This window comes from Harpegnathos saltator, unplaced genomic scaffold (assembly GCF_003227715.2).
Source record: "Harpegnathos saltator strain DR-91 unplaced genomic scaffold, Hsal_v8.6 scaffold343, whole genome shotgun sequence".
NCBI lineage: Eukaryota > Metazoa > Arthropoda > Insecta > Hymenoptera > Formicidae > Harpegnathos > Harpegnathos saltator.
Window position 1 is genome coordinate 333691 of NW_020230143.1, and position 13687 is coordinate 347377.

The window sequence follows — 13687 nt, forward strand, 5'->3', positions numbered from 1 at the left end:
GAAAAAGTGTTCAGTTTTACGCTACACTCGACGTTGGGTAATCTTTCGGCTCACTATCCAGCAAACAAGCTCATCTTAACATCAAAATCTGGTAAAAGATGAACAAGAAATGAACAAAAGAAGAATAAACGAAAAACTTTAGAAATTTCGAAAAGATTGAAAAAATTAATTTAAGCTAAAAGTGATAACAGATTTCTTTATATTTTGACATTAAAAATAACTATAAAAAATTGGAAACAAATCGGCGTCTGACGTTTACCCGAGGTTTACCTGTAAGAGGCAATTGCAACTCGAAATTGCATTTGTTAAAAATATACCACACGCACACCACAAGTGCAAAAGCCGATTTATCGCCGGGACATTTCGACCATATCGCCGTGGATTATCTTGAGTGAAAGTTGCAAATTATAAATTAGAAATCATACTCGATTGGAACCTGTGTGTTAACGGGAGCACGGGCTACTTTCGCGTCGGTCTGAATGATCAGTCTGAATGAGGATGATCTTTACAGAGTTTAAAGGCCATGTTCGGAGTGCGCCGGAACCGAAGATAAGGGAAAAAGGAAGATATCGCGGTTCTTGAACAACAGTCGCTATCTCGTCTCGCGTCTTCGCCGCGTGCTTCGCGCATTATTCGCTCCGGCGCTGTCGAGAAGCGTCACGCTGTTCACGCCCACGCACTACGCTCGCAGTCGCTGCGTCTAGCGCCCGTGGCAATTACCCGAATGCCTCGGGTGAATCTCGCGTATTCGCGCGGCTCCCGAGCAAAAGCGACGGCTTTCTTCGCGGCGGCCGAATAATTTCGCAACCGCCGCCGCCGCCGTCGCCGCCGCCGCCGCCGCCGTCGCGCATCACGAGCGCGTATTCTCGGACCGACCGCTCGCTCGCACGCTCGGTATTTCTCGCGCTCTCGGCCGTTAGATCTGTCCGCAGTTAATAATGGCACGACCGTTTGATTTAACGGCGTCATTAGGGGCCGCGCCTCTCTCCTCCTCTGCCCCCTCCTCTACCTCTCGCCGTCCTCCCTCTCTGTCCTCGCTCTGTAAGCGACACTGTCGCCGAGCCGCGCGCCACTCTCGACGGCTTTCGATGGGCCTTAAGGACCGCGACTCCATCGTCCACGGCTATTAGCCTTCGCCGCTCTCTCGAGTAATTGGCCGTATTAAATTTAATAATCCGTCGGCTGGCCCGCTCTAACGCCATGTCGTCGAGCACGAGCGCGCTTCCTACTTCGCGCTCTAATCGGTTAGGCCGGTCGCCGCGCGCGCGCGGCGAGTTCCGAGTAAGCGGGAATATTTCAACGGCGAGCGTGAAATCCTTGAAGCGTGCGCCGGCCGGCGAGTGAGGGTCGGCGGCGAAGAGAGAATCTGCTTGGGAAGTTTCGAAGAGGTGACGAAGGTTGCCCCCCCGTGCGTACGCTAATACGTGTACGTGTGTTTTGCTGTTATTAACACGTTGACAGCCACCCACCGGTGATTTCCACAGATTGTTCCGAAACTTCATCGAAGCTGAACGAGTGAAGTTAGGCTGACGAATACGTACATACATACATACAGCCCGACTTATGACTTCGTCGGCTGATCTCAGCTATCCTCGTCGACTGCGATATTTGATGGATTGCCTGCAATAATCGGTCGGTTAGGCGATCCGTGCGCGAATCAATAAACGGACCGCGACGGAATCGCGCTTTCCTGGCCAGCGGTGAGCTTCGTGGCAGACGACGACTCGCAGCGTCCGATAATTCCCGCGATAGATCCCGGGATTAAGAACGAACGTCGGTAGTAAATGCGTGTTGATCTGCGCGTCGCTCTCACGCAGCGCGAGCCGCCGCGACGCGCAAAATATCTTGCGATCGGCGATCTTGCTCGACACGCACGGCGGACAGTGCAAAGTGCCCAACAGATTTAGACATGACGACGCGAAATACGTGTCGGTGTCGCGACAATGCGAGCGTGGCATCGGGAGGAAAAAAGAACGTCCGGTTGTATCCGGCCAGATTTCATCTCCCAAAAAGCCGGCATGCGGGGGTGTAAACGCCGCGTCGCGACGCGCCGTGACGCGCTGCTGTGCGGCGGAACGGCGACGGAGGAAGAGGAATATTTGCGATTCATATCGGGGGCGTAATCGTTCGCCGTGTCTGACGTTGATGAATGTAACGGTTCGCGCCAGCCCGCCCGCGCGCGCGCGCGTCGCGCAGAATTGTTCAATCGCGCACATCGTCCTGCGTCGTTCCTGCAATAGCTCGCGCCTAATTGCGCGTGAGTTCGCCGCGGATGGGTGCGCGCGGGTTGCAGCTTCGTAACGTGTCCGAGAATTATGCGCCGCACGTCGGCTACCGCCGCCACCGCCGCGGTCGACGCGTATGCCTCCCCCTCGCGCCGCACCGGTACCGCGGATCGTTGCTTGAGATTTTACGGCAGATTTCAGCCCTGAGAGACGGGCCCGATTGTTCTCGGAACCCTCGGTGATTCCGTAATTTCGCCGGTCATTCCTTGTTTTTTTCACCTGCTGTTATTCTCTCATGTGTTTTTTTTTTTTTTCTCCGATTTCTGTTTTCTCGATATATAGATAATCGTTCGGCGAACAAAGCGCCGCCGCGAATCATCTCAGGTGTGATAACCGCTCACGTGAGAGACACGACGAGTGAAACGAGCGAGTCGCGATACAGCGACTGGAAATTTCCCCGAATTATGCTAGCGTCTCTCTCTCTCTCTCTCTCTCTCTCTCTCTCTCTCTCTCTCTCTCTCTCTCTGTCTCTCTCGCTCGCTCACTCGCTCGACGCTCACGTCGAGACGTATCGATCGGTCGTTAATTTGGTTTCGAGAGCCGGCAGGATATGATGAAATTTTCAGCTCGCGGGCTTTAGATAACTGATTAAAACGCGCGATGGTGTTCACCTTTAGTCGTCATCGTCGACCGAGAGGATTCAGCCTCGCGAATTCGATCAACGGGAAACAAAACAGCGTCGTCGTCGCGTATTTATTCGCGCACACGCAGATTAAAGTGCCGAGAAGCGGCGGTTTATTAATTCGTGCTCTCCGCGGAGATAACGCCGAGTAATATCTACCGCCAGGGAAAAGTCTCGGCCGGTTTGCTTAATTAAACGGCCGTCGAGCGCAAAAATAAAGTTGTTTTGGCTGCGACGAGCACTTTTATCTCTCGCACGCACACGCGAGTGTGCCTCTCTCGTGTGTGTCTCAAACGCGGCCGACGTTTTATCGACGACGCTTTTATTTTAATCTGCAACGCCTCTCTCGCCTCCTGACGAGCCCGTTCGCCTTATAATTGTCAGTTGTATCCGTTATCTCGCTGGTTACACGTATTACGTGAATCTCGCAAAGCGTAACTTTTCCTTGAGAAATTCGGTGCCGCCGATAAGAATCTCCGATTAATCGCAGATTACGTCTATCTCACTGCGACGTACTATTTACCCGGTGCAACGCTACGGAATGCGCGCTTAACGCGTAATGCAGATGGCGATAACATACTAAATCGTATGTCACGTGCAACGTAATCTAACAAATCCAAAATAATCTGAGCGTCTCAGCGATTCAACATCTCTAAATCTCGTGGCACGTGTGACGAGGAAATTATGCACCACGCACGGAAGATCGTTTCGACTTCCCTTCGTCCTCTCACTTTCCTGCCCCTAAACGTAATGCACAGGGGGGTTAATAATATCAGAGCGAGAGAGAAACAGAGAGCTCTGTCCTACGAGCGACGCGTTAGTTTCTCGACGGAAGCGGATTACAGAAGCTCTCTCTCCCGCGGCCAACGTCCGAGCGCGTGTAGTATATCTCCGTGAAGCAGGGCGAGGTTGCGTTTAATTTGAGATTAATTTCCGAGATCGCGGCGCGACACGTTGCTTTAAAGGGAGCGTTCTCGCAGCGACGGAGGTTAACGAGGTAATTTAATGAAGGCCTAACCGCCGCGCGTTTCGCGTTATACGACGAGAGCCGCGAGATAAGTGGCCGGTCTCGGCAACCACTTTGGTAAAGTGGAGTTGAGTACGTTAAAAATTCTCAGATATCAGAATCTACATGTTTTCTCTGTGATCAGTGGTAAAAAATAATTCTCCCTTTCTCCGGAGTCCGGATCTTTCCTTTGAGTCGCGAGACAGAGGAGTGCGTCTAAATCAAGACACGCATCACACCTTCTTATATCTGCAAAATATTACTCCCGCATATCAGAGATATCGAAATGTACTGCCTTGTATTTTGCCTTATCATCTACCGGCAAATAATTCTCCCTTCTCGGTTTCTTTTTCCAATTTTTCCCTCTTGACTCTGACGAGAACACCTGGATATAAAGTACATCACTCCGCTCTCTTGCGGATCTTGCGGATAAAACATCGCTTTTCAGTGTATCAGATATCAGAATGTACATATTTTTTCTTATTATCAACGAGGCAATAATTCTCCCGCTTTCTCGAGTTCTGTTTTCAATTTTTTCCTCTCTTGATTTAGACAGCAGCAGCTACATGAAATTACCTCACTCCCCCTTACTTACTCATCCCCCATTCTAATAAAACATTACTTCCGTATATATATATATATATATATACTGTATGTAAGAGCTTGTTAAAATTAGCTAATGCTGCGATCCCAGATAATTCGAATGGTCAGAGCACCCGAGGCTATTAAGACGTGGCTGAATAGCTCGGTTCACGGGCGGGATCACGTGCAACGGGGGGGACATAAACGATCCCGGTCCTGTCTCGCGCCGTTGCCCCATATTATTACATTAATATCCCTCATTCTCCGCAAACACTCGGCAGATCAGCATTAAGATATCTCGCAGCTTCGAGCGCTCACTCGCGATATGTTTGTCTTTACCCCTCTCCCTCTTTCCCTTCCCCTCCTCTCCTCGTGCGTTCACACACGAGTGTGTGTATTGTTGCATATGCGATTGTCGGTGCGGTCATATAACTGGATACCGGTGCCGGATCACCGCCAAAGTCGAGTTTTACGGTTTTGCGCTGCGCCGCCACTCTGTGATCAACGCCGTTCTCTCTATCGCTTCCGGCTTGCCCGGTGCGGATTAAACTACGGTTTAGCGAGCGCGTTGCAACACAGAGCTCATGTGCTCTTCATGAATATCTCCCCCACTCCCCGGGACTCGTAAATTTTCATATTCATGACATTTCCATGTCGACGGACGCGCCGACGAAATTTCACTTTACATTCGCAGCCCAGCGGCGAAAATTGCGCGGCTGAAATACAAGCTAATTTACGCGTTACACATTTTGACGGCGGATGCGTCTACACGATTCCGCGCGTTCGATTCGATTTCGAGGCTGGCGAGCGAACGAGCGGGCGAGTCATTCTTGATCGCGCGGAATATTTTCATCTCACCGCTGCCGCGCGAATACAGTCGTGTATTCGCGAACTTTCATCGCGCAAAAATTCCAGATAAGGCGCTCTTTTATCTCGCGGCTCGGTCTCGCGCGCACTCTCTGACGTGATCGAGTTACATACCGGGTGTTACGTTTAATTGACTTCGAGCTCTGACTCCGCGCGAGTACTGGCTGAAAACGCGATATTTGCGGAATTCGGGCAATGTCTGGCGTGGGCCTTTATCGATCCGTCCTCGCAGGCTCGTAACACGCCGATTTGGGTGCCCGGGAAAGAGCGGGACTCTCTCACGCTCCCTCTCTGTCTCTCCTTCTCTCTCTCTCTCTCTCTCTCTCTCTCTCTCTCTCTCCTCTCTTTTTCTCTTTCTCTCACCCTCGAAGTCGAGGGAGAAGCGCCGTCCCCGCGAAATTCGCAGGAGGGTCGTTTGATTTATGGCGGAACTTCCTCGTTGCGCTCTCTTCAGCCGAATTTCGTGAAGCTGCTCGCCCTTTTCGACCCCCTTTCGGTCGCGCTTTCGCGCGTTCCTTTTTCCCCGACCGACGGTGGCCACGGCGCCCTTTTCCTCGTCCCTTCGCAGCACCTTCAACCCTTCGCACGTTCGATCGCGCGCTCTCGGGGCGAGAAATTGCGGACGGGCGGGCGTTTTGATGCGCGGTCGACCGGTCTGATCGATCTTCTCGGCCGCGCCTTTTACCTCTGAAAATTGCTTCTTTACGATCGTCGCTAATGACGATGCGTCTGCCATGAAATACGAATCATGGCGTTCCACACGGTTATCGTGACGCCCCACTGCATCCCCTTCTGCTTTCATTGCGAAAACGCGCACGGGGCGGGGGGGGGACGGTTTGAAAAACGGAAATCGAGAATCTTTCTCGTAAATCGTTGGAAGGTTCGGTTAAAAGACGAGAGAGTCTGCAGTTATTTCGGAATTCTGGCTCTTTTGTCGTTGGCGACTTTTTCCCGTTTTATAATGCGGTATGCAAGCGCGATAAAATAGGTTTGGTTGAATTACAACGTGACAGTGAATGAACTAATAGCATCTTGGTTGAAGGAAAGCCCAGAGTTCGCCGCTTCTTGCGAAGCAAATTCTAAGAAGCACAGACCTTCTGTTTCCTTTAATCAAAGGAACTCGCTCGCTCATTGTCGAGTCGGCAACGGGTCACGCGTTTTTGCGTTTGCATTACCTATCGCGCGGAGTGTGCAAAATCGCTTTTCGAGCAAACTGCATTTCAGCAGCCCCCTATTGAATAATCCGCCTCTGCCGTGTAATTAGTGCTCGGCCGCTCGCGTGAACTACGTTGCTAGCGATAATTACGTTGAAGGATTAGCGTGAAAGTGTTATTTGATAGCGTCTGTAATCAAAACGAATTCTTCTCCCTTTTGTTTCAGGTACGTACATCTCACCAGTTTGTCAATGTCCGCCGCGATGCTGCGTGCCATAGTTCGCGGAGAATTGAACTCACCTGTATTAAGGTAATCGCGCGCGCGCGCGCGCTCTTGTGACGTTTTCTCTCCGTGATATTTCGACATGCTATCGGATTCGGATTTATTTTAACTCTCGCGCGAATAATTCATATTCAGGCGATATATATTGGGCGTTATATCGAGTACCCCGCAATCCGCCGCCTTAATTTCATCGGTCGATTTTCCGATAAACTTGAGTTTTCCCGATGATAATATATCGCGACACCCGTGACCTGCCGCGAGATTCATCGCGAGGCAAAATCGACTGCTCTCGTCGAACGCACTAGTCGCGAAGGATAGGTTTCGCGATTAAAGAACGCCCATCATTACGAACTCTCAGCACAGTCTCGAGAATGTCGTGGAGATGCACGGCACGATTCTTCCGCGGACTGATTCTTCCAATTAGCGCGTTCTCCTTCGCTCCACCTCGTGGCGCGAGTCGAATAAACTGTTTCCTCTATTTTCGCCTTTCGCTTCCGCTCGCGTTCGCGCCTCCTCCAGAAATTGGTTCACGTCGATCCGGGATAGCTCGAGAGGAGCCCTCTGCGCATCGTGTGTTTCCTTATTGATTCGACCGGTGTTGCGCCCCCCCCGTACGAAAATAAATTCGTGCTAAATCGTCGCCGCGCGATATCGGAGCCGTGCCGCGCTTATTTCCGTTCCACAAAATCGATCCCGCCCGGCGTCGGGGCGGTCGATTACCTCGCTTACTTTTTTTCCACCATCGGACAGGAGGAAAGAGAGAGAGAGAGAGAGAGAGAGAGAGAGAGAGAGGAAGAGAGGGAGAAAGAGCAGTATATCGGGGCACGTGTCGTGAGATGTACTGTGCCGTGTCGTATCGTGTCGTGTCGTGTCGTGTCGTATCATACAGAGTGGAGTGTCGTGTATCGTGACTTTCGTAGAGTTTCAGATAGAAGCCACATCGCTCCGACGAGAGAGAGAGAGAGAGAGCCTAAATCGCAACGTCTTTGACAGCTGTCACTTTATCGCCAACGCGCGCTTGCGACGTTCCATTTCGAAAGTCGGTCGTAATTGACTAGAAAAAAATTCTCACATATCGTCCGGGAGGTGAGGCTCGCCTCGTGAAAGGAAAGTTTCGCGAGTTGTCCTGGCAAGTTGGATGGCACTCGACGAATTTGCATGATTTTTACGCTATCGCGGCGTCCCTGCGATGTGTCCTTCGGCACATTTGAGAAGGGTCGCATGGTATCGATAGCAGGAAACGTCCGCGGTATATTCGCGGGAAAATATCGAACGGCGCATAAAACTACAGCTATTTCGTACAAAGTGTGTACCAAGTGTTTGCATATATTGAAAATTTTTCATTTTGCATGTTAAACGCGAAATTCACATAGACCCCTCTCGTTTTTACACCGACTCTTTTTCCTTCTCTTTTTCCGTTTCCCCCTTTCTCTCTTTCGCTCGCTCGAGTATCGCACGGAAAATTCAAGAACGCTAGACGGCCATTCGCCGGCTTTATATTTCGAGTAAAAAATTAATTGCCTCCTATTACACGAGAATTAAACGGGTTTCCAACCGAATGCCCGACGAGATGCGGTCGCCGTTTTCTATCCCCTTTTTCGCCAGCAGACGCCGGGGGCGTTTTCGCCAATTTCTCTCTCTCTCTCTCTCTCTCTCTCTCTCTCTCTCTCTCTCTCTCCTCTCTCTAACTCTAACTCTTTTTCCGTCCGCTAGGCAATATGCAACGCGCCCGGTTGCAGTCGTAACTCACCCGCCAAGAAATAATTGTGTCTGCTGTTTCCCGTTTCGCATCTGCGAGCTTTATTTCCGCAACGCGAGTTTACCCCTTTATAGGACTGTTTATACCGTGTCGATAGCCTCCTTTCGCGTATCGAGTATTCCAGTTGCGTCAACGTGGAATTGAGTGGCCAGAGGAGGATTATACAAGAGCACGGGAGAGAGAAGAAAGGGAGGAGACTCGTTTACAACGCGCAAATCAAACCTCGTGTCGGCGAAATAACACGATGTTAATGTAAAAGCGTCATTGTCGAAGCGCTTGTCGATTTCAACGCTGCCTGACTCTCACCGTTCGATCACACAGTTTCACACGTTAGTTCGTAATTTATACTATTTTGATTCTCCATTCGATTATCATTCGCGCTAACTGTCGCCATTCAGGTAATTAGCAGCAAGCGAGAGGGAGGGAGTGTGTGTAACGAGAGGTGGATCATTATTCTTGTATAACGCCGCCTCTTGGAGCAAATTTCGCGCGAATTTTTACGCCGTCATCGGTAATAACGGAAACTCTTTTAAACTCATTTAAACGATCGATACCGATGCCGCTCCACTTTCATTGGAGTTTAATTAACGCCAGATGGCTGCGTGCAGGGACGGAGGGCGGAAATGCCGCGAGTTTATCGCGACTCTAAATTTCGGGACGGGTATTATCGACTCCCTCGTCTCCTCTTCTCTTCTCGCAACCCTTGCGATCCTTCTGGGGTCCGTTGCCTGAACGAGGAGCGAAGAGGGAAGATGCGATTGTCCCCCTCGTTATTTTTATACTTATGTGGATCTCGAGATTTGTCGGCGGTCGTGATTTGCAATGCAAAGCCGTCGCGTAGTCGAGGGAAATTGTTCGCCGGCGAATTCGCGGGCTCGCGTATTTAATTAAATCGTCCCGCGGATTCGTCGATCTCCCTCTCTTTCTCCTCTCTCTCTCTCTCTCTCTCTCTCTCTCTCTATTCCCTTTGTCTCTCGCTCGCTTATTTTCTCTCTCTCTCTTTCTCTTGCTTCTCTCATAAGGACGATCTCTGATTTACATTAAAGTCCCGCCGGAATATTTAACACGCCGTTCTTGTTCCGCGATTAGCTATTTACCGAGCCTTGTCATTGGTTTATTCCCGCACGTAATTGATTATTCAGAGAATCCGCACCCCTCTCTCTCTCTGTCCCTTTCCCTCTCCTTCCTCGCAGAGCGATCGATTCTCCCGTTGTGAAAAAGTAACGAGCGATAAAAGTCGGAGCAGCAGTACGTGCCAATTGAGAAAACGTGTGTGCGCAAAGTGCGGCGAATGTGCGTGACGGTCCCATCGCAAAATTTTCGTCAAGGCACACACGCAGTGTCGTGCACGGCCGCGATCGCGCTTGCCGATACTTATTAGTAACTGCATATCGCGCACGTACGCTGCATCGCCGCGGCGTACGTGCGTCGCGTTTCCTGCGGAGGTACTGATGAAAAAGTCGCGTCGCAACTTGAACCGTCCGCATTCACGTATACTCCGCATGAGAGAACGCAGCGAATCGGAGGAGAATAAAGACCGAGCTCGTAGAGGCTTCTCCTTGTGCTTTCTCTCTCTCTCTCTCTCTCTCTCTCTCTCTCTCTCTCTCTCTCTCTCCCTCCCCCTCTCTCTCCCCCTCTCTCTCGCTCTCGCTCTCTTTCTCGCGAGAAGCACGAAAAAACAAATAACGAGATTAATGTCCTGGTGGAAGAAGAAAAAAGAAAGGAATTTAGTATGCATTACGCGGAAGCGAGAGCGTGATTTATGCGCCCGATTTTGCCGCTGTATTTGGAAAAATACAACGGCCATAGATTGGAAACGAGTCGATATATCAAGAAAGCCTTTTGGGTACCTATATTTCACGCGGAAATTCGAAATCGTATATACACACACACACGCGCGCGCGCGCGCTCTCTCGTGTTCTGCTCTGCATGTGCTTGCGTAGCTGCGTGTGTGCATCTCGCGGAGCAATCGTGCAAACAGCCGGCCAATTAGACTCATACGTCACCGGCGGCTGCGCCACCGGCCATTCACAATTAAAAACTCCCCGCTCATTTTCGCCCGGACTCGATACCGGCGGGGTTGATACGGGGGGCGCGTGTCTGGCGGCGCAGCCCACGCGCGCGCGCGCGCGCGCGCGCGCGCGCGAGACAACGCGCGAGACGTGCACCCGGTGTTTTTGGAAAAGAGACATTAGTATGCACCGGCCGTTTCGGTTCGGTAACCGCGCGCGGCTTCGGCGGAGGGCTTCGAATCCCGGGATTATGTGTGCGTTTGTGTGCCGCCGCTGAGGCTATACGTGGCGTTCGATAAAGTAGACGCGTTCGATACACGTGGCGGCACTCCTCGCCGCAACGTGAAATGATTTTTCTTCGAACAGGAGCGAACTCCTGTGCGGTTATGCACGGAGGAAAAGGGGTTTTTGATACTTGTAATTTTTCTAACTTTAAGAATAATGTGTTTATAATATTTTCCTCTTAATTTTAGAGGAATCCTTTTGGGGCCGTATAAAAGAATAAAATTCCCTAAAATTTAGATGATTCCGCTTGTTCTGAAGTTACATTTTTTTTTTCGGGTGATATAGTGAAAAAGAATTATTGAAATATTTTTGTAATAAGTATTACTGTAGCGTTAACGATAAAAACTACATATACGTGGATTGTACTTGCTATTTTCTTGTTGGAGCAACAAGAAAATTTAGTTGAAGCCTCGCAAAAATGACTATAATTTTCGTAAAATCAACTCTGTCTTTTTCTCCCAATGTGCAAACGCGCGAAAATTCGGAGAGCGACGCAATCGACGAGTCATTTTTGTCGCCTCGACTTATTTTGTATGTGGTTTTCATGAAAATATCAAAGAGGATTAATCAGAAGCGAAATATATATAGTCGTTTGGCATGTGTTGTCGTTGAGCATTTCATCGTCATTCAATATCGACAAAAAATTCACCGAGCCCCCGCTTTGTTCGCTGAACGCGCCTGTTGGCGACGAACGTGCGTTGGATTAACACCGTTCGAAGTAAAAAGATCACAACGGTCCATCCGGAACAGCTCGCTCGTCCGAAACACACGCGAACTTTTTGGCAGTTTCATTGGCATGTGCCACGCGTTGGGCCGAAATGACTTTCGCTTTGAATGCGGCGAGCGCGGTCGCGAGTGCAGTTACATGCGTGCGCGATCTTAACGAGAGACGTCGACAAAATTAAATCGCCGATTATTTGATTATTTCCGCGAGGTGGCAGACGCTCTTGACTAACTTGTGCCTACACTCGTGCTCCTTCGCGGCTCTCACTTTCGTTACCCTCCACCCCCGCCTTGGAACAAAAATTCCTTGATGCCTGATTTGCGTTTAGTCTCGCCGTTATCTCGGACGGCCGATATTTTCCTCGAGCGGAAACCCGAGGAAGACGGGAGGTCCTCGGCGCAGCGACGTCCGGGGAAATTTCGCTGCGCAAACACGGAAGTATCTCCCGTTTATTCTCTTGGCCGAGGGACGATAAGACGGAGGTCACGGAGGTCACGGGATTCAGCTTTTATCCCTCGCGGTCGAGCGGTCGCGAAATAATCTCAGCGCGTAATTTAGCGTGCCGACGTCGGCCGGATGTCGCGCGACTCGACTTAATTACCGCACGAGGAGACGACGGAGGGCAATTAAACGGGGTAATTAAAAGTTTTTCCACGCTCGTGGCTGGTGTGCGCGCCCACCGCGGCGTTTCCGTCGAACCCACCGCGAGAACCCGCCTTCGATCGGCATATATTCCTTGTACTCGATGTAGTAACACGCGCGCCAATTTTATTGTCGCCTCGCCCGCCTGCTCCCGCTCCTCAGCCCCCCCCCTCCGTTCGACCCCTTTCCCCGCCAGACTCTCCGGCGAGATCCTGTCGTTTCGCTTTTCCGATCGTTATGACCATCCGCGATCGTACGTTTCGTCGTCGAGAACAACGGTCTCGCCGTTAAGTCGAATAGGTTGTAGCTTGCTGCGGCCGTGCGTCAGCCTTCCGGATTGTTAAACTGTAAGGATCGTCGTGCGTTATTCAGCTGAAAAAGTCGAGCCGAAGTTCGGGGGAAGCTGTTGGTCATTTGTCTCGTTAAATCTCAAGTTTGTTCGTCTTAGCAATAAAATCTCCTTCGCCTGCAGAATTGATTTCCGAGGGAGAAGTTATTCGCCTCCCTCCCTGCGCATTCGCATGCGAGAAGTGCATGTCGAAATCGCGAGCCGACGAAGGGCATGCTCGCAGCCGATGAAGATATCCGTCGAAATAAATCCGTCGAAGCTCGATCGATGCGTCTTAAAGACGACATTATAAACGCTGTTCTCAGAGTACGAGGAATCTCACGGGAATTCCGCTCGCGATTCTCGCGGGCGCCGCGTCTTCTCTCTAGAGTGCCTGTAAACTCTCGCTTAAAGGCGCGTATTTAAAAATGCATTCGTCGTCGTCGTCGTCGTCGCCGTGGACGACGTCGTGGACGTCGAGGGTGCAGTACTACTTGCGAAAATAACACTCCGCGATATCTAGGCCAAACGAAATTTTTCCTTGGGGCCCCGGCTCGGCTCGGTCGCGGGGGAAATTCTTTAGCTCGACTAAATAACCATTAAATATTAAATATTCCGATAAGTACGTCCCGATTAAAATTCTGCGCGGATAATACCTGCCGCGGAATTAAACCGGGGGAGTTGAAGTTTCCCGACGATGTCAGCGTGTCGGTTTTGACGTTAATATTAATAATTATGTTTCTTTTTATAAATGCGCACGCGCGCGTCCACAGGACGAGAGAGAGAGAGAGAGAGAGAGAGAGAAATCGGGAGAAACTACATCCATCGGTAAAAATACATCATATCGACACGTGCATATCACAAAATGAGGGGGGAGAAAGGAAAACAGCTTGAATGTCAATGCATCATGTGTTAATATTTATTATTTTTCTCCTCGAAAGTGAATACATAATTCACATATAAATACGACGAATAATGTCTCGGAGAAGATGCTCGCGCACGTGGGAGAGCTATCGGCAACGTTTCGTCAATAATTTTTTTTTCTCCTTTTTCAATATTTTACGTGGTGAGGTATTATATGCGGGGTATCACGTTGCCGATGTCGTCCCCGTGGAAATTCAGACACACTTTCGGCGGA

At 50.4% G+C, this 13687-nt stretch overlaps 1 protein-coding gene across 4 annotated transcripts in view; it reads left to right on the forward strand.

The window, feature by feature from the left end:
* Nucleotides 1–13687, forward strand: part of bsk (mitogen-activated protein kinase dJNK) — a 136957-nt gene that overhangs the window by 39097 nt on the left and 84173 nt on the right. Inside the window, exon 1 of one of the 4 annotated variants that reach the window (XM_011155811.3) lies at nt 6768–6826. The exons of the other annotated variants lie outside the window; for them this stretch is intronic. The gene's annotated coding sequence lies outside the window, so the exon portion shown is untranslated. Of the gene's footprint in view, nt 1–6767; nt 6827–13687 lie in introns of those variants that run through there. 4 annotated transcript variants of the gene reach the window in all.